Source organism: Anguilla rostrata, chromosome 6 (assembly GCF_018555375.3).
Source record: "Anguilla rostrata isolate EN2019 chromosome 6, ASM1855537v3, whole genome shotgun sequence".
Classification (NCBI taxonomy): domain Eukaryota; kingdom Metazoa; phylum Chordata; class Actinopteri; order Anguilliformes; family Anguillidae; genus Anguilla; species Anguilla rostrata.
In genome coordinates, this window is record NC_057938.1 from 56,870,268 (window position 1) to 56,897,893 (window position 27,626).

Genomic DNA, 27,626 nt, shown 5'->3' on the forward strand with positions numbered 1-27,626 from the left:
CCACTAGCGACGGCCCTGTGTGGATTGACTGGTGACTAAAAGAAAACGCTGTCCCGGCAGCAGTATGAGCACAGTCCCGGGGGAGACTGTTTCTTTCGTTTCTCCATCTTACTCTAATCAAACAGGACAGGAAATGACACGTCAGAGATGGTGGCACTGTACCACAAGTCAGCCCAGTTCCTGGTATAAACAAGCCTCTGCTTAAATCACTTTCAAAATCTTTTCTTATATAACAAAGTACATTTGCTCCTTATTGCATTGTTATGCTCGGTAGCTCAAAGCAGAGGGTCAGGATTTGGGTCTGTCTGGTGCAGTGACATTCAGAGACTGAAGTCAGTGTGTGAGCATCTGCTGCAGAGCGTGATGTCACTCCTGCAGAGGCAGTGATAGGGCGATAGAGTGTGATGTCACTCCCTCAGTAGCAGTGAGAGGGTGATAGTGTGTGTTGTCACTCCCTCAGTAGCAGTGAGAGGGTGATAGTGTGTGATATCACTCCCTCTGTAGCAGTGAGAGGGTGATAGTGTGTGATGTCACTCCCTCAGTAGCAGTGAGAGGGTGATAGTGTGTGATGTCACTCCCTCAGTAGCAGTGAGAGGGTGATAGTGTGTGATGTCACTCCCTCAGTAGCAGTGAGAGGGTGATAGTGTGTGATGTCACTCCCTCAGTAGCAGTGAGAGGGTGATAGTGTGTGATGTCACTCCCTCAGTAGCAGTGAGAGCTGATTATTCCTCCAGGCCGAGATCACTGGTCTTTATCTCAGAGGGGACAGGAAGGCCTGTGGTGTGGAGTCTGCAGCAGCCCTGCTCCTATTGGCCGACCAGGCCAAGCGCATCGCCTGCAGACAGCGTTAATGACGGGTTCTCGCTGCTCAGGAATCTAATGCGCATTTTTAAAGCACATTACTTAAACTGCTGACCTCTGCCTGAGAAAGGAAAATCTGCATCTGCTAATCTCGCCCCGCAAGCTGGAAACACGACTCCGCGTCCCCCTGGGTCTGTGGGAGGAGCCTGAGCTGAAAGGCACGGAATTCTGAGAGTGAGTGACAGCTGGTGCGTGGCTGGTCCCACCCAAATGGCGGGTCTCGGTGCAGGGGTGATTTTGGCGGTATCCCACCCTGGCACCGCCCCCTTGGCACAGCTCCCCCGGCAACGTGCCCCCTCCAGCCTGACGGGACAGCGCGTAATTGGTGGTTTGAGATTTGGGAACAGAGAGCAGATGTGACAGCTCTATCTAAGAGGGTTTTTTTGTTATTTTGGGTTACAGACAGCCAGGCAGAAGCTGTCCTCTGGCTGAGACAGTGGGCCAACCTGGTTTTGGTCTTGTCTTGACGGTTTTGTACATTTCTTGTGTCCGGGATGTGATTTCAGAATGGTCTTTGCTGCTTTTTTTTTCTGAGGGCCTTCGAGAACGTTTGCAACGGAGTCAGAACCTCCAGTTTGGATTTATCGCCTCGGTTCAGTTTTGGCCCCAGCAGCTGCCCAATGGGGTTTGAGCAAAAAGGAAAATAAAATGGCCACTGGCTACAAAGTGCAGAGCACTAACCAAAGTTTTTAGGCGCAAAAAAAGAGCCCACGTTATCTGAATTATGGCCCGTTCACAGAACATGGAATGTTGTGATGTCATTGCCCTGTTCCAGTGAATCATGTGGGCAGATCTGATCCCCATTGGGGGATGTTTCTCTTCTAATTAACCCCTTAAGCACACGCTAACCTGCACATTAAGCGCTGAGCGGTGCAGTCCTCTCTGGGGGACACAGCAGGTGTAAATGAGACAGCAGAACAGCTTAGCCTGCCCTGGGCCCTTGGTCTACTCGTGTATTTGGGTCTGCTTGTGGGTTCCCAAAAAGCCACTATGGGGCTAGTATCCCCCTCACAAGAGTGCTTCTGTTCTGCTGTGGCACATTTTCCCTGCTTCTCCCACAACCAATGCGGTACTTCACCGGTGAAGTGAGAAGCATAGTTTCTATGTGCTGGGTTTTCTTTGTGCTAATGTGAAGTCGCTGTGGATAAGAGTGTCTGCTAAAAATCCCAGTAATATAGGCTACTGAGGGCTGGCTGCCTGGAAACTGCACATGTAAATGAGCCTGTAGCTAACACAGGTGCAGAGCATCGGTTTATCCTCTGAGTGTTATTCTGAATGACGGGTGACGTCGTGTTGTAGCTGACCTTCGCGTGCCACGCGGCGCTGGGTAGCCCACTGCTGTCCAAAACCGTGAGCAGAGCGACAAGCCTGGCTCTGTCGGAGGGCCGCGCTCATCAGCAAACGTCCTTATGCGCGCCTCGCTTCCCGCCGCGCGACTCGCTGCAGCGTTAACGAATGCTGCTAAGAATAGCCTCCCCCGGTTTGGCTGGGAAGCCCTCGCTCCTCCTGTCGGCCATGTCTCGCATCGCGGCGGGCACACACTGTCGGCTAAACCACGGGCTGACCGGCGAGCTTCTTTCTGCGTCCTGCCTTTACTGACTGAGCCGCTCTATAGCCTTTACTGACTGAGCCGCTCTATAGCCTTTACTGACTGAGCCGCTCTATAGTCTTTACTGACTGAGCCGCTCTACAGTCTTTACTGACTGAGCCGCTCTATAGTCTTTACTGACTGAGCCGCTCTATAGTCTTTACTGACTGAGCCGCTCTATAGTCTTTACTGACTGAGCCGCTCTATAGTCTTTACTGACTGAGCCGCTCTATAGTCTTTACTGACTGAGCCGCTCTATAGCCTTTACTGACTGAGCCGCTCTATAGCCTTTACTGACTGAGCCGCTCTATAGTCTTTACTGACTGAGCCGCTCTATAGCCTTTACTGACTGAGCCGCTCTATAGCCTTTACTGACTGAGCCGCTCTATAGCCTTTACTGACTGAGCCGCTCTATAGTCTTTACTGACTGAGCTGCTCTATAGTCTTTACTGACTGAGCCGCTCTATAGTCTTTACTGACTGAGCTGCTTTATAGTCTTTACTGACTGAGCTGCTCTATAGTCTTTACTGACTGAGCCGCTCTATAGTCTTACTGACTGAGCGCTCTACGGGAGCCGCCTATAGTCTTTACTGACTGAGCCGCTCTATAGTCTTTACTGACTGAGCCGCTCTAAGTCTTTACTGACTGAGCCGCTCTATAGTCTTTACTGACTGAGCCGCTCTACCTTTACTGACTGAGCCGCTCTATAGCTTTACTGACTGAGCCGCTATAGTCTTTACTGACTGAGCCGCTCTAAGCTTACTGACAGCCGCTCTATAGCTTTACTGACTGAGCGCTCTATAGTCTTTACTGACTGAGCTGCTCTATAGTCTTTACTGACTGAGCCGCTCTATAGTCTTTACTGACTGAGCTGCTTTATAGTCTTTACTGACTGAGCTGCTCTATAGTCTTTACTGACTGAGCCGCTTTATAGTCTTTACTGACTGAGCCGCTCTACAGGGCCCAGCCTGCGCTGAAGGTGAGAGTCTTTACTGACCAGATTCATCGGTGTCCATTTTGTAACTTTTTAGATATTTGCGGCAGTTTGCCAAGGCCTGCTGGACTTTTTTTTCTAAGTGTTTTTCAAATTTTGGTATTTTTACTTTCAAAAAATAATTCAAAGTGTTGCGTGCATCACACAACAAAAACAGCATATGCTGAAGTATGAAGTGCACTTGACTGAAGGGTCTTCGCGGTGCTAATGTGCTCTGCGGTGTCCTTTATGTGCCTGAAGAGTTGTTGTGTTTTTCCACTGTGTTCAGCCTGCAGAGCGGCACAAAGCCGCGGTACTGCACACGCGCACACACACACACACACACACACACGCACACGCGCACACACACACACAGCGCACACACACACACGCGCCACGCACACGCACGCACGCGCGCACGCACACACACACCACACCACGCACGCACGCGCGCACACACACACGCGCACACACACGCACACACGCCACACACACACCACACACACACACACCACCACACCACACCACGCACACACACACGACACACACACACACACCGCACACACACACAACACGCACGCACACAACAGCCGCACACCACCACACACACGCGCGCCGCTCTCCGCTAATTAGCACGTCTCTTTTGTTCAGCGCCCACAGGCCCGCGGACGTGTGCGTTCAGGCTTCGCTGAGCCGGTTCAGACCGGTTTCTCTCCTCAGCGGGCCAAGTGCAGCCTGCGTTCGAGCGCGCCGATTCGGACGCCCAGTCCGCGCTAAAAACACCCGACAGCGGACACGGAGAGAACGGCGTGTTTCCCCCAGAGAAATGTTACTGGGTTAAAATGACACGGTCTGCATCAAAAGCATGACGAACCAGTTAAATGGCGGCTTCCTTAAACAGTGAGCTAACAGCCGGCTGACTGGATTAGTCTCGTCCTCAGTTCACTTTCTGAAAACGTTCTAACACCTTATTTTTGGCTGATGCTCTTTCTGCTTCGGTTGGGCTCAGGGCGTGAAAGACAGAAATAATGAGGCACTAGTGTAGCAGTTTGAGCCGAAGCAGGTTACTGCGCTGAGTGGAACTGGGCCATTGGGGGCATGCTGACCTGCTCATGGGTCAGTCCTGGACCGGCTCAATGCTGTCACCATCAGGAGGACAATTTCAGTCTGCACGGCAAGCTGCACAGTTTCGGCTGAATGATTCCAGATGTGGACCAGTACTTAGTGTTGGATAGCCACATAGGGTGTATTGCACCAGAGCTCCCAGCTAAGCAGTCAGGCTCAGACACGCTGGTGTGGAATCCGAGGCAAACAGTCTCTTGTTGCAGGTTGTTATTTAAAACCGATACTACTGTGTTTCGGGGTGGGAGAAGGAACAGACACTGTTTGCATACTTCGGTGTGACTGATGGTGCGATAAATTCGCTAATGCAAGCAGAGCTATAAACCCTGAGAGACGCCTGTGTGGTTTGACCCTTTTACAGAGAATATGGCTCGGTGCGTGCGATATCTCAGGCCCTTTAAATGCGCATAAATGTAACCGATGCAGCCTGACGCAAAGCCCTTAACGTTTAAAACCGCTATCCAGCCTGACGCAGAGCCCTTAACGTTTCCAGCCTGACGCAGAGCCCTTAACGTTTAAAACGGCTCGACGCGGAGGCGAGCGTTCCCGGTTGCCGTGGCGCGTCCCCTCCCCGATCGGCACGGCTGACCGCGTCTCGTTACCTGTGACGACACCAAATTGCAATCCAGCTCTCTGTGTTCACAAGAGGCCCTCCTGACGGTCCCGAGGGGGAGGAACAGATGAGTGGAGATACAAGGACGCTGTTGAAATTTGAGGCGGTGAGTCAGCGCCACTCTAACCTCCGAGCGCGGAGCGTGAGCGGAGAGACGGGCAGGTGCCGCGCGGGGCCGGTCGGGTACAGTACACAGCGGAGAGACAGGCATGCGCTGCGCGGGGCCGGTCAGGTACTGTACACGGCGTACTGTACCGCTGCCGTGGAGCCGAGCCCGCGCGCGAGTTAAACCCAAACCAGCGAATCGCTCGAGCGATCGAGGCGTAAGTCCTCCTGGGTGCTTTGATCCGAGGTTCCGGTTCTCTCCGTAGCGCTGCGCGGTAGCGGTACACAAACTGTTTCTCTTACGACTTAGGAAGAACCTGAAGAACTCACTGTTCATGAGCCCAATAGTGCACAGCACACAGAGCGATGTCCAGCGATACAGAAACTCAAACAGTCTAACATGTATGGAGAGGGAGTTAAAAGCATGGAGATAATTTTACACTGGACATTTTTCTGCTTGTGTGTGCACGTTCAAACACACAATTATAGCAATAACAACAACAATAATAACAATAAAATACAAGTATAAAGTATAAAATACAAAGACCTAAAGACGCAGGTTGGTGACATCTTTGTTTATCAGTAATAATCTAGTCCTTGGCTTTCATCTGTTTTTTTTTTTTTTTTTAAAAACATCTCAAAGTCATTTTCCATGTTCTCGCGCCTGTACCTTCCCTATCTCCCATCTCTCTGTCTGCCTGAGGATGAAAGGGGGCTCGCTGAACTGCGCCCAGAGTTAGCGTCTGGCTGCGATAATTCACAGCGCGCTATCTCTCCCGCTGCCTCTCTGGCTCTCGCTGTTTGACACTTATGATTAGTATTACAGTTACTCCTTTGAAAACGGTCCTCGTTCCCGACCTAAGAAGGGGTATAAATCTGTCTGCAGTGCTTAAAGGAGCTTGAGTTCCATCCAAGGAAGGAAGAGTTGATCTCTGTTCCGAGGCACAGTTTTGGAAATGAGAGAACAGAGCCAGCGATGTGCGCGCTGTTCAGACTCTGCTTAATTATTCCTATCCCTCATCCCTCACTCCCTCGCCATGCTTCACTCAGTCTGGAGAGAAACAGAGAGAAAAATAGGCCAAAGTTTAGAATGTGAAACGAAGCGAATGTTTCGATTCCTCTCCTGTAGTCTGCATAAGAGATGTCGAATGTGTGTGTGTGTGTAGCGGGTATAGCTCGGCTAGTTCGCTGGTGAAGCACAGTGTGTGTGTGTGTGTGTGTGTGTGTGTCCTGGATAAGCATGATAAATCAGTCGAAACACAGAACCAACTGATGGGCACTGAGATTCTCAGTAACAGAATAATTAGCTGTATATTTGATGCTCTCTCTCTCTATCTCTCTCTCTGACTGCAGATGCGTACAGCGCTGGGCCATGTGAGCCTAACATTTCTGTCCTTCTGAGCTGATCTTCAGGGCTGACCTGATTTGTGCTGAGCTGCCTGTTGTGGGGGGGGGGGGGGCTAGTTGTCATGGCAATCTGTGACACAGGAAGTGACAAGACCCTGAAACCTGAGTATGGAGGGTGAGACAGGATCTCCATGTCACATCTCATTCTGTCATGCTGACAAATGACCCTAAAGCTTTTAGGGTGTTTTTTTACTCATGAGCTGCGTGTGCGTGTGCGTGTGTGCGCGTACTTGTGTTTGTGCTCGCATCTGTCTGTGTCTGTGTGTGTGTGTGTGTGTATATGTGTATGTGTTCTGGATAACTGTTGGCTGAATGTAGTTGGTAAAGGATCGGTACTCTGTAGAGGACATACACCCTAACTGTAACCAGTGTACCTGCTCACCACCCCGAGCTCCCGATCAGTGACTCTCTTCCAGGTTCACAAACTCTCCTCTCAGTGAAACAGAGATTTTTACATCAACAGCAAAAATAATAAATAAACAATTGCAAATGTAATTTGTTCTTGTTCATCTCTGTCCCTGATTTTTATCCTCAACAGGAGGTGAGAGAGGACAGCCAGGAGTGGGGTGGCGTTCGATAGTTTTTTTTTAGGAGGGAAAGATAGAAAGAGAGAGTGCATAAGCATGAGTAAGACGTTACCCGCCCTTGGATTGGTGCTCAGTTCAGCCACTGCACTGTAATGGCCATCATATTTCACTCATATTTCTCATGATTACTATTATTAGCCGACTTTATGGTCCAGGACTGCTTGGAGGCAGTCTGATCTACAGAGAGGCCATAAATTTAAAGCCAAGTGCCAGAAAAAAAATCACACCGTACGTGTTTCAAGACACATTAACACAGGACAAAACCCCAGGGTTGCCATATTGTCCTTTTTCACAGAATGACGAGGGGAACCGAGCGTTTTCTGAGCGACGGAAAGCATAAAGATCAGCTCAGCAGAAACAGATCTGCCCCGCGAGGGAAAGGTAGAGGCTGAGAGAGATTAAACACTCATCATGATGAGAGCATGGGGCAGAGAGAGAGAGAGAGAGAGAGCGGGGCGGGGGGGGGTTGTTTATCAGGTGAACTGATTTCATAATTATTAGGAAACATGTGAATCGCACTCGGGGGCCTTCAAAGGGTCCATTAAACAGGTTCATATCGAGCGGAACAAACGAGGAGCAAATATTTAACTTCACCGTGCATAGATACAGAAGTGTGTACTCCCCTCCCCTCCCTTTCTCTCCCCCTCTTTCCCTTCTCTCTCTGTCTTTCCCCCTCTCTCTCTCCTTCTGTCCCCCCTTTATTCATCTGTTTAGCCCTGTGATGGATGGACTGACCTGTCCAGGGTGTATTCCTGTCTCTCGCCCAGTGCATGCTGGGATAGGCTCCAGTACCTCCCGTGACCCTGACCAGGAGTAAGTGGGTATAGATAATGGATGGATGGATCCATTACTTTTGACTTTTTTATTTAATACTTTTGTAAACTTGGCACGGGGATGCTGATCCACTGTAAGTGGGATGATCATGTGGTTGGGAGTCGAGACCCAAACCAACGATCTTAAGTGTCCAGTGGAAAATTCCAGAAAGGGTGAAGCTTGGCAACGTGGCACTGAGGCTTCATGAACCCCATCATGGGTGGGGCCACCAGGTTCTGTCAATCACTTACACTTGAGTCAGTCAGTTACAGTTGAGTCAGTGAGTAATACTTGAGTCAGTCACTTACACTTGAATCAGTCAGTGACACTTGAATCAGTCAGTGACACTTGAGTCAGTCAGTGACACTTGAATCAGTCAGTGACACTTGTGAATCAACTAAAACGCATTTCTGTTTGTAGCAGAAAGCTGTGATTGAGTCACTAAGTGCGTTCAGCGTTGCTTCTCATGAATAGTTTTCCAATAAGCCTGCTGCGTGGACATCTTCATCTATATGCAAATGCAAACGCGTCTCTGACAATGGCTTCTGTGGAGATGAAAAAGCCACTGTTTAACAAAAGAAATACATTTTTTGTTTTGCACATCAGAATGTTTGCAATGCCTGAAACAGTAACAGAAAAGCATCACTTCTGGGAACCTTGAAGCCTAAACAGACTCAGTTTATGACACTGAAACGCCGGAGTTTGGTGACTTGTTGCGAGCTGTGCTCCCAGACCTTCCGTGGAGACAAAATGGCGTCTGTGTTTCGGGCTGTCCCACTGTGATCCCGGAGCTGTGGAGATGGAGGAGCGCGGTCGCGCCCGTCCCGTTCTGCCGCGGACGGGCGCTCATGTGTTCATAAACGTAACCCGCACCCCAAAGCGGTTACGCAACCCTTCCACCCAAATGAATTCATTACATTTAATCCCCCCTTCATTTCACCCGGGCCGGCGCAGGCATTGCACAGATTGAGCCGTATTAATCTTCAAGGATTTATTTTCTAAATTAGGTTCTTGACAGTTAGAAATCCTTGACTGGTTTTGGTTATGATTATTTCATTTTTGTTTCGCCCCTGAAATGTATTCTATCTCGTTTTTTTTTTTGTGAATGATAATTTGTTGGACGTTGTTTGTTCATTTAATGAACCTGGCTATGGTGCTAACGTGCTAACGTGCTGGTTCTGAAACACCCATGGACTGATACCGTTAAAGGGATTATGTAAATAAATGGAATGGGAACGCAAAAGGCCAGTGGCCATGTGACCTTGTGGGGTGGTAGGAATTCTTTCGCTAATATTTCTCATATTTGCTTCAACTCACCTCTGTCTTGCCAAGGCAAAGAGAAAGACGCAGAATTAGTCTCGAATGTGTCACCAAGCATTTTTTTTTAAAAAGGAATGAGCTTAGTCAATAATGAATAATCCAATAATTATGATTTGTGATTAGTTCCCGTAACTTTCTACATATGGGGTTGCACAAAATTGGTTAATCACTGACAATAAAGTGCAACACTTTAGAATATTTCTTATGCAATTTTATTTCACTTGGAATGGAATGGAAAATGGAATGGTCCAAGCGTTATTTTAATGTTCCCAGTGATTAACTTTTCTATGAAGTTTCAACCCACTAAACATTTCTAAACAAAAACTTGATGAGGCTGGTGTGGCCCTGTACCGGTCTGAATGGGACGTTGTTCTAGCTGTTCTACTCAAACTCAAACTGTACAACCTTTCTCTGTTGCCGTGGTTACGCAAGGACACAGGAGGTGAAAGCAGGCCTAGCCCGGTACGAAGCAGCAATAAAAATTTAAAAAAAACAACGCACAAAAAAAAAAGAACCTGGATGCTGCAGATTTCGTGTCAAAAAGTAGAAACGGGCATGTGTTCATTACCAGGACAACCGAGCCCAGAGCGTTAGAGTGGATGAGCGGAGGGACGCTGAGCAGCCTGCTGTAAATGTCAAACTCTTTCCTGCGGAGAAACCCAGAATTTTAGAGGCTCTTTCAGGGACAATCCGAGGTGCAGCCTAAAAAACCCCGTTAGGACACAATGGCACAGAGGCGCTCACTCGTCCCAGGAAATCAAGAAGCTGTGTTTATTGAATTTTTTGTCGTATTATAAAAGATTATGAAAATAAATCACAGAGGTTTTGGCTTATGAATGCTGTCTGACGAAGCCAAGCCTCTCTACGGGTGAGATATGTATCATATTTATGAAACTGAACAATTCATTCAATATTTGTTTGATTTATGTGTTCTTGTGTTGCAGCATGATTTTCATTTTCAGATGGCCACCAGAGGCATCATCTTATACCAACCAGGAGAATCTGCTGCCTGATGATTGGTTTAGATTGGTGAGTGACAGATAACACATTACACCGCAGCTCTGCCCATTCTGTGGTTCATGAGGCTTCATTCCAGTGTTCATATATTTATTATTTCAGAAAAATTATTATTTTTCACCAAGAAAACCAAGCTGTACTGTGGAATGCTGTGATCTTCCCCAATTATTTTATGAGAGGATGGAATTCGCAGGGGAAAGAGAGGGGACGGAACTCACAGGGGAGAGAGAGGATGGAATTCACAGGGGAGAAAGAGGGGATGGAACTCACAGGGGAGAGAGAGGGGACGGAACTCACAGGGGAGAGAGAGGATGGAATTCACGGGAGAAAGAGGGGATGGATCTCACAGGGGAAAAAGAGGGGATGGAACTCACAGGAGACTGAGAGGATGGAACTCACTGGGGACTGAGAGTATGAAATTCACAGGGGACAGGTATCATTTGCTTGACATGGTAAAATATGGGGACTTAAGTTGATAAGTTAGCCACTGGCCAGCCTGAGGAAGGGTAGAGACGTGCTTCCTGTATGTGTGAAAGTGCGCTGTTGTGTCTCTGAAAGACTGCATCTTTTTTTTCATTGCCCTGATGATGCACACCGCTTTTTTCCTCTTCCTCCAGCCTGAGTCATTTTTGCCACGCAATGAGGCGTAAATATCAGTAATAGATTGCTGCTATAGTAACCGCGAGCAGAGAACCGCCCCGGCCCGTCCCTCTCTGACCGGCACCAGCAGGCTCCTGAGCCTCTCGGCTCTGTTCCGCGGCACGGGGAGTGAGGCGCTCCAATCAGAACACGTTTTATTGGCCGGGCGGTTAAGCAGGGGGCGGAGACTAGAGACCGAGAACAGAAAAACAAAATCGCAGGGTAGCGGTGCATTACGTCACCATGCCCCCCAGGAGAGACCCGAGAGGCGCCCGATTGGCACCTGTCCGCCCCCAGAGAGGAGAAGACTGGCAGAGGGACTCGCGCACGAGCCCATGTCCTGAGTGTTTGGGCTGAGTAGAGCCCATGCTACTGCTGTCCCCCTCCGCCCCCCTCTCCTAAACCAAGCGCACCGCCCCCTCACAGACCCTCAGTAAATGCATCCTTCATCGCCAGCAGCTGCTATCCCACAGTGCTTTGCAGCGTGCAGCAGGCAGGGCGATGCGCTCTCTCCTCCGCCCTGTTATCACCAGGCTGCAGCTGGCCGGGGCCCAGACTCTGGGCCCCGCGGGCATCGCTCAGGGTTCGAGGCTCCGCCTGTCAGCTGATGAGGCGGCGAACTGGAGCTGTTCAATCACTCAGCCACAGACACAGAAAAAGGGATTTATGAAATGGCCCCTGAGGAGTTTTTCTTTTTGCTCTCGTTCTGCTCACAGCCCCCCCCCCCCACACGCCCCATTAAACAGTCACAGTCTAACAGCTCCCCCCCCATTAAACACAGTCTCACAGCCCCCCCCATTAAACCACAGTCTCACAGCCCCCCCCCTACACGCCCCATTAAACACAGTCACAGTCTAACAGCTCCCCCCCCATTAAACACAGTCTCACAGCCCCCCCCATTAAACACAGTCTCACAGCTCCCCCCCCATTAAACACAGTCACAGTCTAACAGCCCCCCCCACCCCAGCACACAGCTGTTAAAACACTCCAGCCCTGATTCTGCCCTATGTGGCATAGCCATGTTCAGCAGTTTCTGTCTTCATTCTGTTTAAGTTTGGATTAATCATTTATTCATTTGTATTTCTACAGCGTTTCTAAAGATCATTTCCTGAATGAGGCTGAGGGCCTGTGGTATGGTCTGCTGCTTGTTCAGATCTGGATGTGCTTTTGCGTTAAATGTGGATTTTGATGCCGCTTGTCCGATAGATTTCATAGCATCTGATTTTTTCCCTCCTTTAACGTGTCTGGCATGAATCTGCTGTGCTATCCTGTTTCCCAACCCTAAAAAGGCCTTTCCTTCTGTGCTTTTTGCACACCCTTGTATCCACAGAGACTTCCATACAAACACAAGCTTCAGGAATGTGTTGTGATATATCACATTAGTAATGAACATTAGATGCTGAGGTTCCACTGTGGTTTTGGGGAATTACAGACTCAAGCTCTGTGTCTAATTAGAGAGGAATTATATCTGTGTTTATGCAACTAGTTTGTTCATGACAGGACCTGAAAGTACAAAATGGTAAAATAAAAACTATTTATAGAAGAGTGCTTTGCCTTGTAGGGAAGTCAACAGCAAGTCCAGGCTGCCAACTCAGTAAATTATGTTTCACAAATTTCATATAAATTCACGCAGATAAGATTTTATTCGTTAATTTACTGATGCACTCGCTAAATAGACAACTTGCTGACAGTGCAAGCTGTAAATCCAGTTTAAAACCCAGAAACTGTCCAGCTGGAATATGACATAATTCTGACATCACATTTTGGCCCATTGACACTAAAAATTGTCAAAACGTTCTTTCACAAAAAGCAGGCTAGATATTTGTTAAACTACTGCAAACTGAGTGTAGGTGAAAACATCAAATATGTATATATGCAATATGCCAAAAATCATCACCGATATACAATGACAGGTGCGATAAAGTGTCTTTTTATACTAATCACAGATTAGACCAGTACTAAAGCAGCTAGATAAACTCTAGGTGTGCTCAGTATTTTACAAAATTGGGTCACGTTTGCAGAAACATATAAATATGCCGTTAATATATGCTGATATTGTTGTAATATGAAAATATACGATATGTTTATAGCAACCAATAATCCAGGCACACAATCCACAGCTAATCCACAAAGTGGATAGCTGACATTTTCCATCTGGCTTTTTGTACCGGCACAAAGCAGTGTTCTGTGACAAATTAAGGCTCTAAGGTCAAATAACTAAATAGATGAATAAATAAAAAATTAGTTTTAAAATGAGCCATAGCTGGAAGTGGCGTAGCCTGCAAATCCATTTTTTCGCCCTGCAGGGACTTGCTGATGTTGATGCGTTCCGTGTAATGATGTTCTTTCGCATCGTCAGTGACCCGACAGGCCCGTCTGCAGAAGTAATGTAATGTGGGCCTAATGATGGCGCAGCATCCCGCGCGCGAGTGTAACGGACACTCCAGCAGGCGCCTGCACTCGAGCACGCGCCGCCAAGTGCGAAAACACTTCCAATTAAATTTAAGAAAGGAGGGGGAGAAAGAACGTGCCTCGTAGGAGCGCAGACAGAGAGCCTGCTCGGAATGATGCGCTCGGAATGATGCGCGTCCTCTCCGTCCTTAACTGCGTCTTTATGCTCTCCTGTTTCACGCTGAGCAAACAGGCGGAGGGGCTAATCTGATGCAGAACAAAGTCTCGCTCGCGTGCCCCCCTCGCTGTGCCACCCTCGCGTGCCCGCCCTCGCTGTGCCCGCCCTCGCGTGCCACCCTCGCGTGCCCGCCCTCGCTGTGCCACCCTCGCGTGCCCGCCCTCGCTGTGCCCGCCAGTGACGTCGCCCCCGCCGCGCATCTCCATTTCCAGCGCACCGTGACGGAGCAGCTTCAGGTGTGTACAGAACCGAGCAAACCAGCACACGAAGCATGTACACAAAGCGTACCCAATCCCTGCACATAGACTGCATTTCCCATGATTCTTGCACGCAATTTGCAAACAAAAATGGCGTCATTCCTGGAAGGCGGTGAAGTGTGACACGGCAGGCGAAACGACAGGTCCGAGGGAATAGATGCTCGCGGCCTCAAAACGTTTGCCACTACTTCCTGGACAGACAACACCCTCGTGAAATAGTCATTCTCCTATTTACCACCGATGTGATGCAAAAGAGAAACAAACCACGTGATCACCAACGTGCTCGCAGAAATGAACAAATAATAAAAAGGCGAGTGCCTGAGATGTGGGTTTAGTGGGTTTTGTTTTCCTTTCCTGACCCCTCAGCCTTCAGTGCACTTTTGCCCGCTCCCACAGCCCGTACCCTCGGGTTCATGGCTGCAGTGAAAGATCTTCGGCTAAAGTGACAGGTCAGTGAGTCTGACTTGGCAAAAGACACTGTTTCTTGTTTTTCTTTTTTCTCCCTATCTGAAGAACTGAAAATTTCTATCTATCTGTCTGTCTGTCTAACTGTCTGTCTGTCTAACTGTCTCTCTGTCTGTCTAACCATCTATCTATCTGTCTGTCTGTATGGCCATCTATCTGTCTGTCTATATATCTGTCTCTCTGTCTAACCATCTATCTATCTGTCTGTATGTATGGTCATCTATTTGTCTAACCGTTCTGTCTGTCTGTCTGTCTGTCTGTCTGTCTGTTGGAGTGCATGTTTAGGACTCCAGCTTTGTGTGGTTGGAAATTCCCGGCGTTCCCGAACCCTGGAGCAGCAGGTCCGGGCGTTCAGCCCTTTCCTATTTGCGGGTCCCGGTGTTCAGCCCTTTCCTATTTGCAGGTCCCCGTGTTCAGCCCTTTCCTATTTGCAGGCCCCCATGTTCAGCCCTTTCCTATTTGCAGGCCCCCATGTTCAGCCCTTTCCTATTTGCAGGTCCCGGTGTTCAGCCCTTTCCTATTTAGGCAGTAAGGAGACTCCAGCATCGGCTTCCTAACACCGGCTGCCAGTTAAGAGTAGACCTCAGAATCCTGCTCATCACCTTAAAAGCACCGCAGGGTCTGTCTCTGCTTCGCCGTTCAGAATTCCTCACGGACACACATCCCCAGAAGGGCTCTTCGATCCACCAGCAGTGGCTCCTTCGCTGTTCCCCGCTCTCGACGCGCGACAAAGGGGCGCCCGTGCGTTAGCGGGTCCAGCACCCCGCCCTTTCGGAAGAACGTCCCGTTAACTGTGAGATCAGCTGAGCCTGCTCTGCATTTCAAAGAGCTTTTTGAAGACGCGCTTCTGTAAATTAGCATTTTTATCATCATTTCTGTGGTCCTCTCTGTTTGCTTTCATCATCTGTATTTCATTTAATTTTTATTATTATTTTATTTTTTATTTGTTCTTGAAAGGTTTTAATGTTTCATGTTATTTCGTCAGTGTTTTAAATGTTTCCCTCTCAAGCACTTTGTAACTCTTTTTGGATACGTGCTGTAGAAATAAAGGTTTATTATTACTTTTGGCAGCAGGCTTGTTTCCATTATGGCAACAAAATGAGCATTCCATGCTGATACAACGATGCCTGAATGATTATTATTAAAAGGAGGTGAATTATATGATGTTGTGTAACTAATTATACAACAAGGGCACCAGTAAGCACCCCGTGTCTAAGCTCACGTCAGCAGCCGCTGGCCGCTGACCGGGCGCAGCGCACTCCAGCCGCGTTTCAAGGCTAAATATTGCATCAGATGTGTATTTTTAAAAACGGACGCCCGCTATCGCTGCCATTAAATATGAAAATGAGTCGAGTCGTGAGACTCTAATTGGTGGTTCCTGCATAACTGATGGGAAAGTAAAGGTCAGCCCTTTTTAGACTGGCTTAGATCAGCGTTGGGCTCCTGAGATCAAACGCACACACACACACACACGCGCACATGCACACACACACGCACACACGCACACACACACACGCTCGCACACGCACACACACGTACACACACACGCACACACACTCACACACACAGCCTGCCACAGGCCCAAAAGCACAGCAGGGTGCACACATGCACACGCACACACACATGCACGCACACACACACCCACAGACCCAAAAGCACAGAGGGGTACACGTGCACACACATGCACATGTAGGCACACACACACACACACACACACATATGCACGTGTAGGCACACACAATATTAATCAGTGCCCAGTGACCACAGAGAAGCCTGTGTTTAATAGTTAGTTCCTAGCAGTGCTGCATAGCAGGTTGTATTTCAGTGTCTTGCTGTAGTCCATTGTGTGATGGTAATTAATCAATGGCAGGTAAAAATGATCCCCTCTTAGGACAACGAGGGACAATGGTGTCCAGGGAGGGCGGATGTGATTTGGCCTGGACACAGACTGATATAGGACCGTTAGCATCTCAAGATTAGCATCTCCCTGCCCCAGGGTAATCACATTGATGGCTTGTATGTTTAATATGATATGTCTGAGATATGATATGTCTGAGATATGACATGTCTGAGATATGATATGTCTGAGATATGACATGTCTGAGATATGATATGTCTGAGATATGACATCTCTGTCTGAGCGATAACCAGCGATGCCGGGGTCATTCTGAGCGCTGAGAGCGGCGGGCGTCTCCTGTGCCGCTGCCAGTACTTCAGGGCTCTTGTGCCGCGCGTCTCTTTGGAATCGGCGGCTTAATACTTCCCAGGGCAAAGTGCCAGCGAGCCGATTAGCTGCGCTGCGGTCCGGAGCACAGGAACCACATCCTGCTGAGCTCCGCGAAATGCGCATGAATTATTCACACCGGTCTTTGTGTGCATTCGCGCTCATCGGTGGCCGCGTGCGTGTAGGACTCTGAGTTTGAGCTACGGGACGTCTGTCCGTGCGTTCGGGATGGCAGGAGCCGGCACACGTACCCGTACCCCAGGCCTCCTGAGAGCCTGATGTGGAAGAGCGCTGTGGTCTGTCTCTGCTCAGAAACACTGCTGCATTTGACCTCTGACCCTTCCCATGATGCCTCAGTTCAAAGGTGGAACTATTTTCCGCGTAGTCCTTGTTCCCCTCAGGACAGAGCAGGTGGTTGCACCCGATGGCCTTTAAAAATTAACCAATGGATGTACCTGGCAAGGTGGCTCAGATTTGTCGTCATTGTTTATTTAAGAAATTCCTGTTTACGCGCGTGTACGAGTTTGTAGACGTTCCGCTCGCGTATCAGGGATACTTTCCACTGCGGAAGGGTCACGCTGAGCCAATGAGAGTCAAGCCTGTGAGAGTCAAAGCCTAAATGATTCAAAGGACATTCAGTGATGTACGTGAAATAAAAACGCAGAGTTTGTTTTCATCTATCTGCTGAATCCTAGATGGATACCTAATCGTAGAAAGTGTTTTTGGATTTATTTCTTTATCTTTATGTGGACTTGGCCTTCTGAAATGGGAAAATTTGAGAGTTTTTTTTTTTCCTTCCCCACTCTCAAAACTTTAAATGCGAGTTGAATTATATTCTGATGATGTATATGTGCTGCATTTGTGTGGTCAGCCAGTCTGACATACAAAGGCAGAGAGTATTTCCTGTATTTCCATAGTTCGTTACAATCAATTAACGCACCGATTAGAGTTCATCAGCTTTAAATGAGCTCTCTGTTAGAGCCTCCCATGGGTAAGCTCTTCATTCAGACTGTGCTGCTGTATGATATCTATAATACATCATTAAGATATATTTAATGCTGGCAATTTGAGCTGCTTACATTATTATTTTTGCTATTTTTTTTTTTTTTTTTTTTTTAGTTTGCATTTTACATCATGGGCAAATGGACAATTCTGGTTGTCGTGGTTGTTGTTGTCATGGTATTTTTAATCATGGTTATTGTTATTCTGGTGTTTGCTGTTGTGGTTGTCATGATTGTCGTCATGGTATTTGTTATCGTGGTTGTTGTTGTTCTGGTGTCCGTTGTCATGGTTGTCGTGGCTGTTGTTGTCGTGTTATTTGCTGTTGTCAGTGTTGTTGGACACACAGTTGGTTTTAGTCTCATTTTGCCTGCATTTCCTAAGCTGTAAATCACCCTGTGACTGATCCCAGCTAATGGCCTGTAGGCCAGGCCGGGTGTGGGGTGTAATCCCAGCTAATGGCCTGTAGGCCAGGCCGGGTGTGGGGTGTAATTTCACCCTGCAGTTTTAAGCAGGACGGGGTGGGGTTTCACAGTGAAGCGTCTTTGCTCCTGCTGGTCTGGGCTACTGTAGCTCTCCCGTGGTTTACTGTACAGGGTTATACATGCATGGTGTGCTCCAGCAGAACTGGAACAGAGTGTGTACTTCTGTTTATGCATAATTAATTAATTAATTAGTTTTGCACCATCTGATAATGGCATGTCATCCCAAACCCCCACCTCACCCCCACCCCCCGCGTACAGATAACACCGTGCCCCTCCCCCTTCAGATAACGCCATGTCCCCCCCCCCTTCAGATAACGGCATGCCCCCCTGCCCCATGTTCAGGTAACACCAGGCCCCCTCGCCCCATGTTCAGGTAACACCTTGGCAGTGCTCCATGCACCGGGTGTGGCTCACACACAGACCAGGGGACCCTGAGTGTGCGTAACCATGGATACACCAGACTGTTCTGCACCTGCACAGTTCTGGGCAGGACGCCACCTTGTAAAAATGCGTGCGTGTGCAGCGGAACATGGCCTGCGGTTAGCGGTGACACGGGCCAATCGGAGCCGCTCTGTGCCGTAGTCCGTAGGGCAGGGCCAATCAGAGACACTCTGTGCCGTAGTCCGTAGGGCAGGGCCAATCAGAGACGCTCTGTGCCGTAGTCCGTAGGGCAGGGCCAATCGGAGACGCTCTGTGCCGTAGTCCGTAGGGCAGGGCCAATCGGAGACGCTCTGTGCCGTAGTCTGTAGAGCAGGGCCAATCAGAGCCGCTTTGTGCCGTAGGCTGTGGTTCTGTTTCTGCTTTATGTCACACGGCTGTAAATGTCTCCGCGCTTTCTCCCCGAGTCGCGGTGCAGGCGCCTCTGTGTAAATATTTGGCCCCGGTGTTATCCTTCAAGGTGCATCTCCCACATGTTTGTGCTTCTGAAAACAAGACCTTTCTCTCTTCTCTCTGCCTCTCCCTCAGTCTCTCTCTTCTTCTCTCTCTATCTCTCCTTCCTTCTGTCTGTCCTACGTACTTTGTTCCGTGTGTCATCCCGGGAGCGGTGAAGGACTTCGATAGTGAAAGAATCACCAGACGTGAAGACTGGTGAGAGTCTCGTTCGTAGTGCTTAAGCTGTTGGGAGCTGGAAGTCTGCAGCTTCAAGTGCTCTGTAAGCTGTGGGAGCTGAGACAGTTGCAGTCTAGTGCTCTGTAAGCTGTTGGGGAAGCTGAGACAGGTCTGCAGCCAGTATGTCTGAAGCTGTTTGGAGCTGGGACAGGTCTGCAGCTCATAGTGCTCTGTAAGGCTGTTTGGGGGAAGCTGGGAGGTCTGCAGCTCAAATGCTCGTAGCTGTTGGGAAGCTGAGGCATCTGCAGCGTAGTGCTCTGTAAGGCTGTTTGGGGGAAGCTGAGGACAGGTCTGCAGCTTCAGTAGTGCTCTGTAAGGCTGTTTGGGCTAGGCGGTTGCAGCTCATAGCTGAGGCGGACGATGAGTTCTATGCGAGGCTTCAGGTCTGCAGTAGTTGCCTGTAAGGCTGTTTGGGGGAAGCTGAGGACAGGTCTGCAGCTTCAGTAGTGCTCTGTAAGGCTGTTTGGGGGAAGCTGAGGACAGGTCTGCAGCTTCAGTAGTGCTCTGTAAGGCTGTTTGGGGGAAGCTGAGGACAGGTCTGCAGCTTCAGTAGTGCTCTGTAAGGCTGTTTGGGCTGGCAGGCTTCAGTTCATAGTGCTCTGTAAGGCTGTTTGGGGAACTGAGTCTCCTCCGCCAGTGCCCTGCGCGCAGCGGTCTCCGCATGTCCTCTGCGGCGCAGTCGGTCCTCCTGCCGGCGCAGTCGGTCCTCCTGCCAGCGCAGACGGCTCTCGCTCCTCCTCGGTTGCCGGGTTGCCAGGTTGCCGTGGGCACGGTCACATGCCGCTCTCAGCTCAGGACAGGGACGATTAGTCCTCCTCCGGGTTCGAGTCTGCTGCTGCACCCATGGCCTGGTTTAGCAGGACACGTCTTACATCCTTCACAGGACTATGAGCTTAGGGACAGCCAGGGAGCCCTCGCAGTGTGTGTGTGTGTGTGTGTGTGTGTGTGTGTTGGTGTGTGTGTGTGTGTGTGTGTGTGTGTGTGTGTGTGTGTGTGTGTGTGTGTGTGTGTGTGTGTGTGTGTGTGTGTGTGTGTGTGTGTGCGCGCGCGCCTGCACGTATATATAATATTGTTTCATAGCATTTGACCGCTTCTCTGCTGTTTGAGTGTAACCAAACACGGTCCCATCAGGTGTGTGTGGTGCGTCTCCACACAGCAGTCCTACAGGTAAACAGCTTGTACTCGACTGTATAAACATCACTGGAGCCGCACTGCAGGTACAGAGTGTGCTGCGCGCCATGAAGCAGCTGCCTGCTCGTCTGCCTCCCTCCGCCCCCCCCACACACAGACGGGGTTTCGTATTTCCCAGAGAGCCACAGAACCGGACTGCAGACGCGTGACGGTCGCCACGGCGATCGTAGCGAGCGGGACGGCCAAACGCGGGCGTCCCGGGGCGCGCCTCCTTTCCCCTCCCGCTGTCAGCGGCTCGTATCGTTCGCGGAAAAGCCGCGTCCCGTGCGAGTCAGAGCCGGAGTGAGACAGCAGAGCATTCTGGGAAGGCAAAATATTAATAACTGCCCCGCTATTAATTACATAATTACATATCATTAAGCAGGCCGGATTGTTCATTTATGCTGTTTCATTGACTTGATTTTTAAACATATTTGGGTTTTGAGGTATAAGGGCAGCTCTGTGAATTCTCAGAAGTGACCTGAATCGCTACGTCTGTCTGAGCTCTGTTCTGTCTCACTGCGGAAAAAAACATCTTGGCTGAGTGTTTTCATTCCGTCCCGTCCTCTCCCTCTCCAAATGCTCCACTTGTAAAATAAAATCACAAAAACATTTACCTTCTGCTGTGCAGCTGAGGCTGAGCGTGGCCGTGAGCAGATTTTTATCGCTGTGCTTCTGCTCTACTGGGCTGGAGCCATTTTAATCAGTGACCTCACACACCACTTATCTCTCCGTCCAGAAATAGTCTCTGTGGTTTCAATGTTTCTGTCTATCAACAGCTTTTCCAAGCTAAACATGAAAATGTATTCAAAACGTCAACAAATCCTTTAAAGACACATTTCTTCAAGTTTCATTTTTCACTGTATTTTCACGAGTATGGGTGTGAATGTTTGATTATGTGTGGGTGTGTGTGTATGCGTGTGTGTGCTTGCATGTGTGTGTGCGTGCGTGCGTGCGTGTGCGTGTGTCCATGTGTAGGTGAGTGTATGTGTGTGTGTGTGTGTATGCGTGTGCATGTGTGTGTGTGTGTGTATGTGTATGTGTGCACGCGTGTGTATGAGTGTGCATCGCTGTAGGGATCTGACATGCTCCTCTCCGGCTTGCCCACAGAGATGCAGAGCTGGGTGGCTTTTATTGGGGCTGGATTCTGTCACACAGAGATGTAGTGCTGGCTGGCTATATTGGGGCTGGATTCTGTCACAGATAGATGCAGAGCTGGGTGGCTATATTGCTGCTGGATTCTGTCACAGAGAGATGCAGAGCTGGCTGTCTGTACTGGGGCTGATTGTCAGGGAGGCTGAATTCTGTCACACAGAGATGCAGAGCTGGGTGGCTGTATTGGGGCTGAAATCTGTCACACAGATGCAGAGCTGGGTGGCTGTATTGGGGCTGAATTCTGTCACATCTCATTTAATCCCATCTGCATCGCGGCTGCAGCAGACAGCTGACTGCAGCGCACTGAGTGCGCTCACACACGGTCTTATCCCCCCCCCCGCCCCCCACCCCCCCACCCCGGAAGGAAACCGCTTCCTCCTGCCCCCATGCGCTAACCTCACTGGTCTCTAAGACCCCCTCTCCATTCCACCATGTGAAGTAAAGCAAACACGCCGCTCTCAGTGAGCTATAATGACTGACTCTGATGGCTGCATGAGGGCTGTATGACTGTCCATCAGGCACAGAGGTAATTGGCCAGGTGAGATCAGGTGATTTTCTCCTGGCAAATGTCAAACCTGATGAGCACAGAGAGAGAAAATGTGTGCAAAGGAGCCGTTTGGGCTCGATGAGCAGAGCGATGAGTTTGTGACCGGGGGCGGGGCTGTCATTACACTGTCTCTGTGCTCACCTCTGCCTCTGGCCTGGAAAGAGGGCTTCTTGCTCAATACAGTCCATCAGTGATGGGAGCACAAGACCTGGTACAAGACCACTTCCCCTGGCTGACAAATTGGCACATTGTCTCTGTCTGTCTTTTTTTTTGCCATGCCTGCCTGCCTGTCTGTCTGTCCATCTGTCCACCTGCCTGCCTGTCTGTCGGCTTGCCTGTCTGTCTCTCATCCTGTCGGCATGCCTGTCTGTCTGTCCGTATGATCATACCCACAGAGGCCGTGTGTTCTTTGACTCTCAGGATTAAGCATTCTTAGGCTAGATGGTTGTGGTGCATTATGGGATTGGAGCACTGATGCAGTTGAAAAGGACAGTGGAACAGTGTGCAGTGCTCCTGAAAGCCCCTTAAATGTGGTAAATTGTCTTGCTGGTGCAGCGAATTCACTTGTGACTTCATGTGCTCCCTTCCCGTTCTCGTTCCCTTCGGGTTTTGTGTTTTGGTTTCAAAGCGGGCTTTTGATCCGAGCCGTGTCACGTGGACAGCGCTGGAGCTCTCAGCCTCCCTGCCATGGCCGGCTCTTCAGAACACAGCACATGCTGAAGGATGTGTCATTTGTGGCAGGTCGTGTGATCCCTTTTCCAGCCTGATCGCGCTGAACCGAGAGCAGGTATGCTACCCCCTGCAGCCGCTACATAGAGAGGATGCTAACGGCCCAGGTGGGAAGCACTGGGATTAGTGGGATTAGTGGGGTTAGTGGGATTAGTGGACAGGTTGGGGTTAACTAGGGTTAGATAAACGGGTGAGCAATGACATCACTAACTCAGAGCTCTCATGGGTGACATCTATAAAAAAGTATTTACTGATGTTAACTACTGTGTGATAAAAAGTGTGATTTAATATTTTATGGTATTATGTTAAGGACATGTAGGCACTAAAGGAAAAGAAAGATTTCCTCTCATAAAATGCAGCAGTCCAGAGCAGTTGTTTTAATAGATGATTTTTCTCTTTTTTCAGTTGGCTGACAGACTGACATTTTCCCTTGTGAGTGGCTCTCCGGCCATGGTGCTGTGTATCAGGGGACAGAGAACTGCAGAAAGCTGTGGAATGTGTGTACTTTTCAGCCTGAGCTGTTTTCACAGATGTTTTCCCGAGCGTTCTCTTATCACAAAGTTTTTATACTCATTGATTTTCGAATATATATATATTTGTAAATACTAGATTCGCGTTTTGCAATTGCATTGTTTTTGTACTTTGCTGGGGTCTCTTGGCTTTCATGTTTAAAATGAACCAACTCCTACCACGTCCTCCACCTGTACCTCCACCACCACCTCCTGCTCCACCACAGTCACCTCCACCTCCTCCTCCACCACCACCTCCTCTGCCTCTACCTCCATAACTACCACCTCCTCTACCTCTATCTCCTCCACCACCATCACCTCTTCCAGCACCTCCATGAAGAAAAGGCCTCTGTGTGTATCACACATATTAACTGATCTCCACCCATCTGCAGAAAAATCACATCTCCACTGACTAAACCAGCGCAGATGATTTCGGGACTCTTGGAAGCATGAAAAATGCCTCAGTGTCAGATATGCAAGGGAAACCTGTCACCCGTGTGGGATAATTTAACTGCTTTTTGTGAAGCCCAGACTGAAATGAATCCCTTTCATTCCTCTAAATAACCCCACTGCAGGATCAGCAGCAGTGATTTCCTTCCCAGAATGCCTCTCTGTAATTCCCTTTTACAGCCGTGGCCCTCCAGCTGGAGGACTTGGGCGTGAAGCCGTCCCCCAGAGCTCTGTGCCGGCCCACGCCACGCCACCGCGGCACCGCCAGCTAGCCCATGTGGCACAGAGGCCTTCCTCAGCCACTCGATTGGGTCGTGTTTCTGTGCCAAGCTATCAAATAAAATCTAAGATACATGGGTCATAGGGGCCCCTGAGGATGAAGGAATTCTACAGGAAATGCTTTCTTTTTTTCTGAAAGTTTCCACCCATCTCCCAGTCTTGCCTGGAACCCCCTAAACTAACATCCGCCCACACCCCCCCCCATTGATGTCTGCTACGAGAAAGTGATGTTTTGGGTCTCTGCAAGAGAAAAAGCCCTGAGAGATGTTGGAATTAGACCCAGATTTTCACAAAACAGTGAAATGTCTCCTTCATGCTCAGCGGTCATGTGACTATGGACAGATGAGGTGGTGTCAGCAGTCATGTGACTGTGGACAGAAGAGGTGGTGTCAGCAGTCATGTGACTGTGGACAGAAGAGGTGGTGTCAGCAGTCATGTGACTATGGACAGATGAGAGAGAGAGAGAGAGAGACAGGCTGGTTAGCCGAACATGAGCACGATGTGAAAGTTTCTTCAGAGAGTACCAAATCTACTCCTGTGCCAAGAGACATAGAATTTACTGAATTATTTGGGGGAGGGGGTAGGGGGTGGTTGAAAGAGTTCTTTCCAGTCATTTGTTTTTTTTTTCCATCATTCCTTCCATTAAATCCATCTTTCCCAGAGGAACACTCTCTCTCACATGCCAGTCCTTTCCCCCCTCCTCCCCCTCTTTCTCCTTCCTTTCTCTCTCCTCTCTCTCTCTCTCCCCCTCCCCCTTTCTCTCTCTCTCTGACTGAAGATCATAGCGGATGTTGTGATTGCTCAGGGCTGTATTGTAGATCAGATCTGTCACACTGTACACTGCCCACATGTTTTTATAACCCTATGATGGCTTTTTGTTTTCAGTTTTTCTTGGACACAGCCCCCTCCCCCTCATGCTGGATGGCATAATTCTGAGCTCAGACAGTGTGACTCCTGTGAGGGGAGAGCCACCAAATCATTACAGAGTGTGTGTATGTGGGAGGGAGTGTGTGTGTGAGTGTGTGTGTGTGTGTGTGTGTAGGTGTGTATGTGAGAGTGTATGTGTGTGTGTGTGAGTGTGTGCGTGTGTGTGCGTGCATGCGAGTGTATGTGTGCGTGCGTGTGTGTGTGTGTGTGTGTGCGTGCATGCGTGCGTGTGTGTGAGAGTGTTTATGCGTGTGTGTGTGTGAGTGTTTATGTGTATGTGTGTGTGTGTGTGTGTGTGTGTGTGTGAGTGTTTATGTGTGTGTGTGTGTGTGTTTATGTGTATGTGTATGTGTGTGTGTGTGTGTGTGTGTGTGTGAGTGTTTATGTGTATGTGTGTGTCCATTAGAGAGGGAACATGCTACCCCATTTGAAGTGCATGAAGCTAATATAACGGAAGTAGATCTGTAGCGAGTTCAGAACTGTGTTCACTGCTGTCAGTACCACAAACCAAGAGCTGCGGTTCGCTGACTCAGCTAAAGACCAGGGTCCCCAGCTAATGGGGCTAACCACACTCTTACTGGCTCTCCAGGGGTGTGATGTCACATCCGGTAGCGGACAGTCTCATGGCAGCTCACCGACTTCTGCTTCTTTTCTCTAAGCGGCCTGCTGGCTGCGTTGCCACAGTAACCCCTGCTGGCGCAGGCGGGCCGTAGGGGTTCGGCTGGTCTTATGGGACGAGGGCAGGGACACCGCGCTGACTGAACCCCCCGCCCCCCACCCCTCACCCCCCTCCGGGAGACTTCCGCCTGCGGTCCGGAATCAGCCCACACAGCCGCATGAGCAGTGAGACACAGGCGCATAGCACGGTAGACTTACATAGTGGGGCAAATAAACAAGTAAGTGGAGTAATACTTAATTCATATTTTCTAAGGAAAGTGACACAAGGCCAGAGTACGCTGGCGAAGCACAGAGGACGGGACTGAGCGGATCACATAGGCGCTGGGCGCACAGTGACACCGCCGTGTCTGTCACAGCGGAACACGGCGAGGGATCGGCATCGATATCTAACCCGCTGGGCGAAGCGCTGCCCGGTGCGCTGGGGCGCTATCCTGTTAGCGCGCAATTAGCGCTCGCCCCGAGCTCCGGTTACAGCCCGCCCCGTCCCGTCCACACAAGGCCACGCGCGCCCCTCCCCAAGAGCTCTCTCCGTGCGCTGAACTCACCCGCACTTCCAACCGGCTTTCTCAAATGTCAGCCCCGACAATTACGCTGCTGTGCTCGTTCAGACTGTAATCCATCCTGTTACAGTTCCCTTTTTCTGTGGCATACCCTTCTAAATAATCAATAAATATTCAACAAGTAATATAATTGCTATTTGTTGTTGCTGCAGTAACAATGATAATGGGGCGGTGTCATGTGGTCTCAGAGACTCGATGAACCAATCACAGTGCTTCTCTCTGGAGAACGGCCTTTGCATTGGTTCATGCAGGTCACTGCCTGTAGGTCACAGGTGCCGTAGCGCAGTCCTTCATGAGATACACAGCGGTGAGATAAAGTAGGCTACGCCGCTAGGTTTAGACTAACACTGTTTGGCATTAAGTATTCATTTTAAGGCCCAAATTAAATTTGACCTTAAAGATTTTTTTTCCTTCACTCCGAGGGAGGAATTTAAAAAAACAGTTCATCTTTACATCATTAACATTGTAGACATTTGACAGATGCTGTTGTTCAGAGCGCCTTGCAAGGCCTGCGCTGTTTCACACAGTTACAACGGGACAGGGGGGTAGCAGGGCCTGCGCTGTTTCGGTTTACAGTGGGACAGGGGGAGCAGGGTCTGCGCTGTTTCGGTTTACAGTGGGACAGGGGGAGCAGGGCCTGCGCTGTCTCACACAGTTACAGTGGACAGGGGAGAGGGCCTGCGCTGTTTCGGTTTACACGACAGGGGTATCTAGGGCCCTGCGCTGTCTCCCGTTACAGCGGGACAGGGAGACAGGCCTGCTCTGTCTCAACATTACAAGCGGACAGAGCGGTTGCAGGGCCTGCGCTGTTTCACACAGTTACAGCGGGATAGGGGGTAGCAGGGCCTGCGCTGTTTAACGTTACAGGGGACAGGGGGGTAGCAGGGCCTGCGCTGTCTCCAGTTACAGCGGGACAGGGGGGAGCAGGGCCTGCGCTGTCTCACACAGTTACAGGCGGGGACAGGGGGGGGACGGGTAGCAGGGCCTGCGCTGTCTCACACAGTTACAGGGGACAGGGGGGTAGCAGGGCCTGCGCTGTCTCACACAGTTACAGCGGGACAGGGGGGTAGCAGGGCCTGCGCTGTCTCACACAGTTTACAGCGGGACAGGGGGGGAGCAGGGCCTGTGCTGTCTCACACAGTTTACAGCGGGACAGGGGGGTAGCAGGGCCTGCGCTGTTTCGATTTACAGTGGGACAGGGGGGTAGCAGGGCCTGCGCTGTCTCACACAGTTACAGCGGGACAGGGGGGTAGCAGGGCCTGCGCTGTCTCACACAGTTACAGCGGGACAGGGGGGTAGCAGGGCCTGCGCTGTCTCACACAGTTACAGCGGGACAGGGGGGGAGCAGGGCCTGCGCTGTCTCGGTTTACAGTGGGACAGGGGGGGAGCAGGGCCTGTGCTGTCTCAC

The 27,626-nt window shown here is 49.9% G+C and overlaps 1 protein-coding gene and 1 long non-coding RNA gene across 2 annotated transcripts in view; one reads left to right on the forward strand and one right to left on the reverse strand.

Moving 5' to 3' along the window:
• The window catches only part of LOC135257755 (uncharacterized), a 109,357-nt gene extending 104,666 nt beyond the window's left edge, over positions 1 to 4,691 (forward strand). Inside the window, exon 4 of the long non-coding RNA XR_010330733.1 lies at positions 4,681 to 4,691. This is a non-coding gene — a long non-coding RNA (uncharacterized LOC135257755). The remainder of the gene's footprint in view (positions 1 to 4,680) is intronic.
• kcnk3a (potassium channel, subfamily K, member 3a) overlaps positions 1 to 27,626 on the reverse strand; it is a 33,453-nt gene that overhangs the window by 3,730 nt on the left and 2,097 nt on the right. The gene's annotated exons all lie outside the window — the stretch shown is intronic.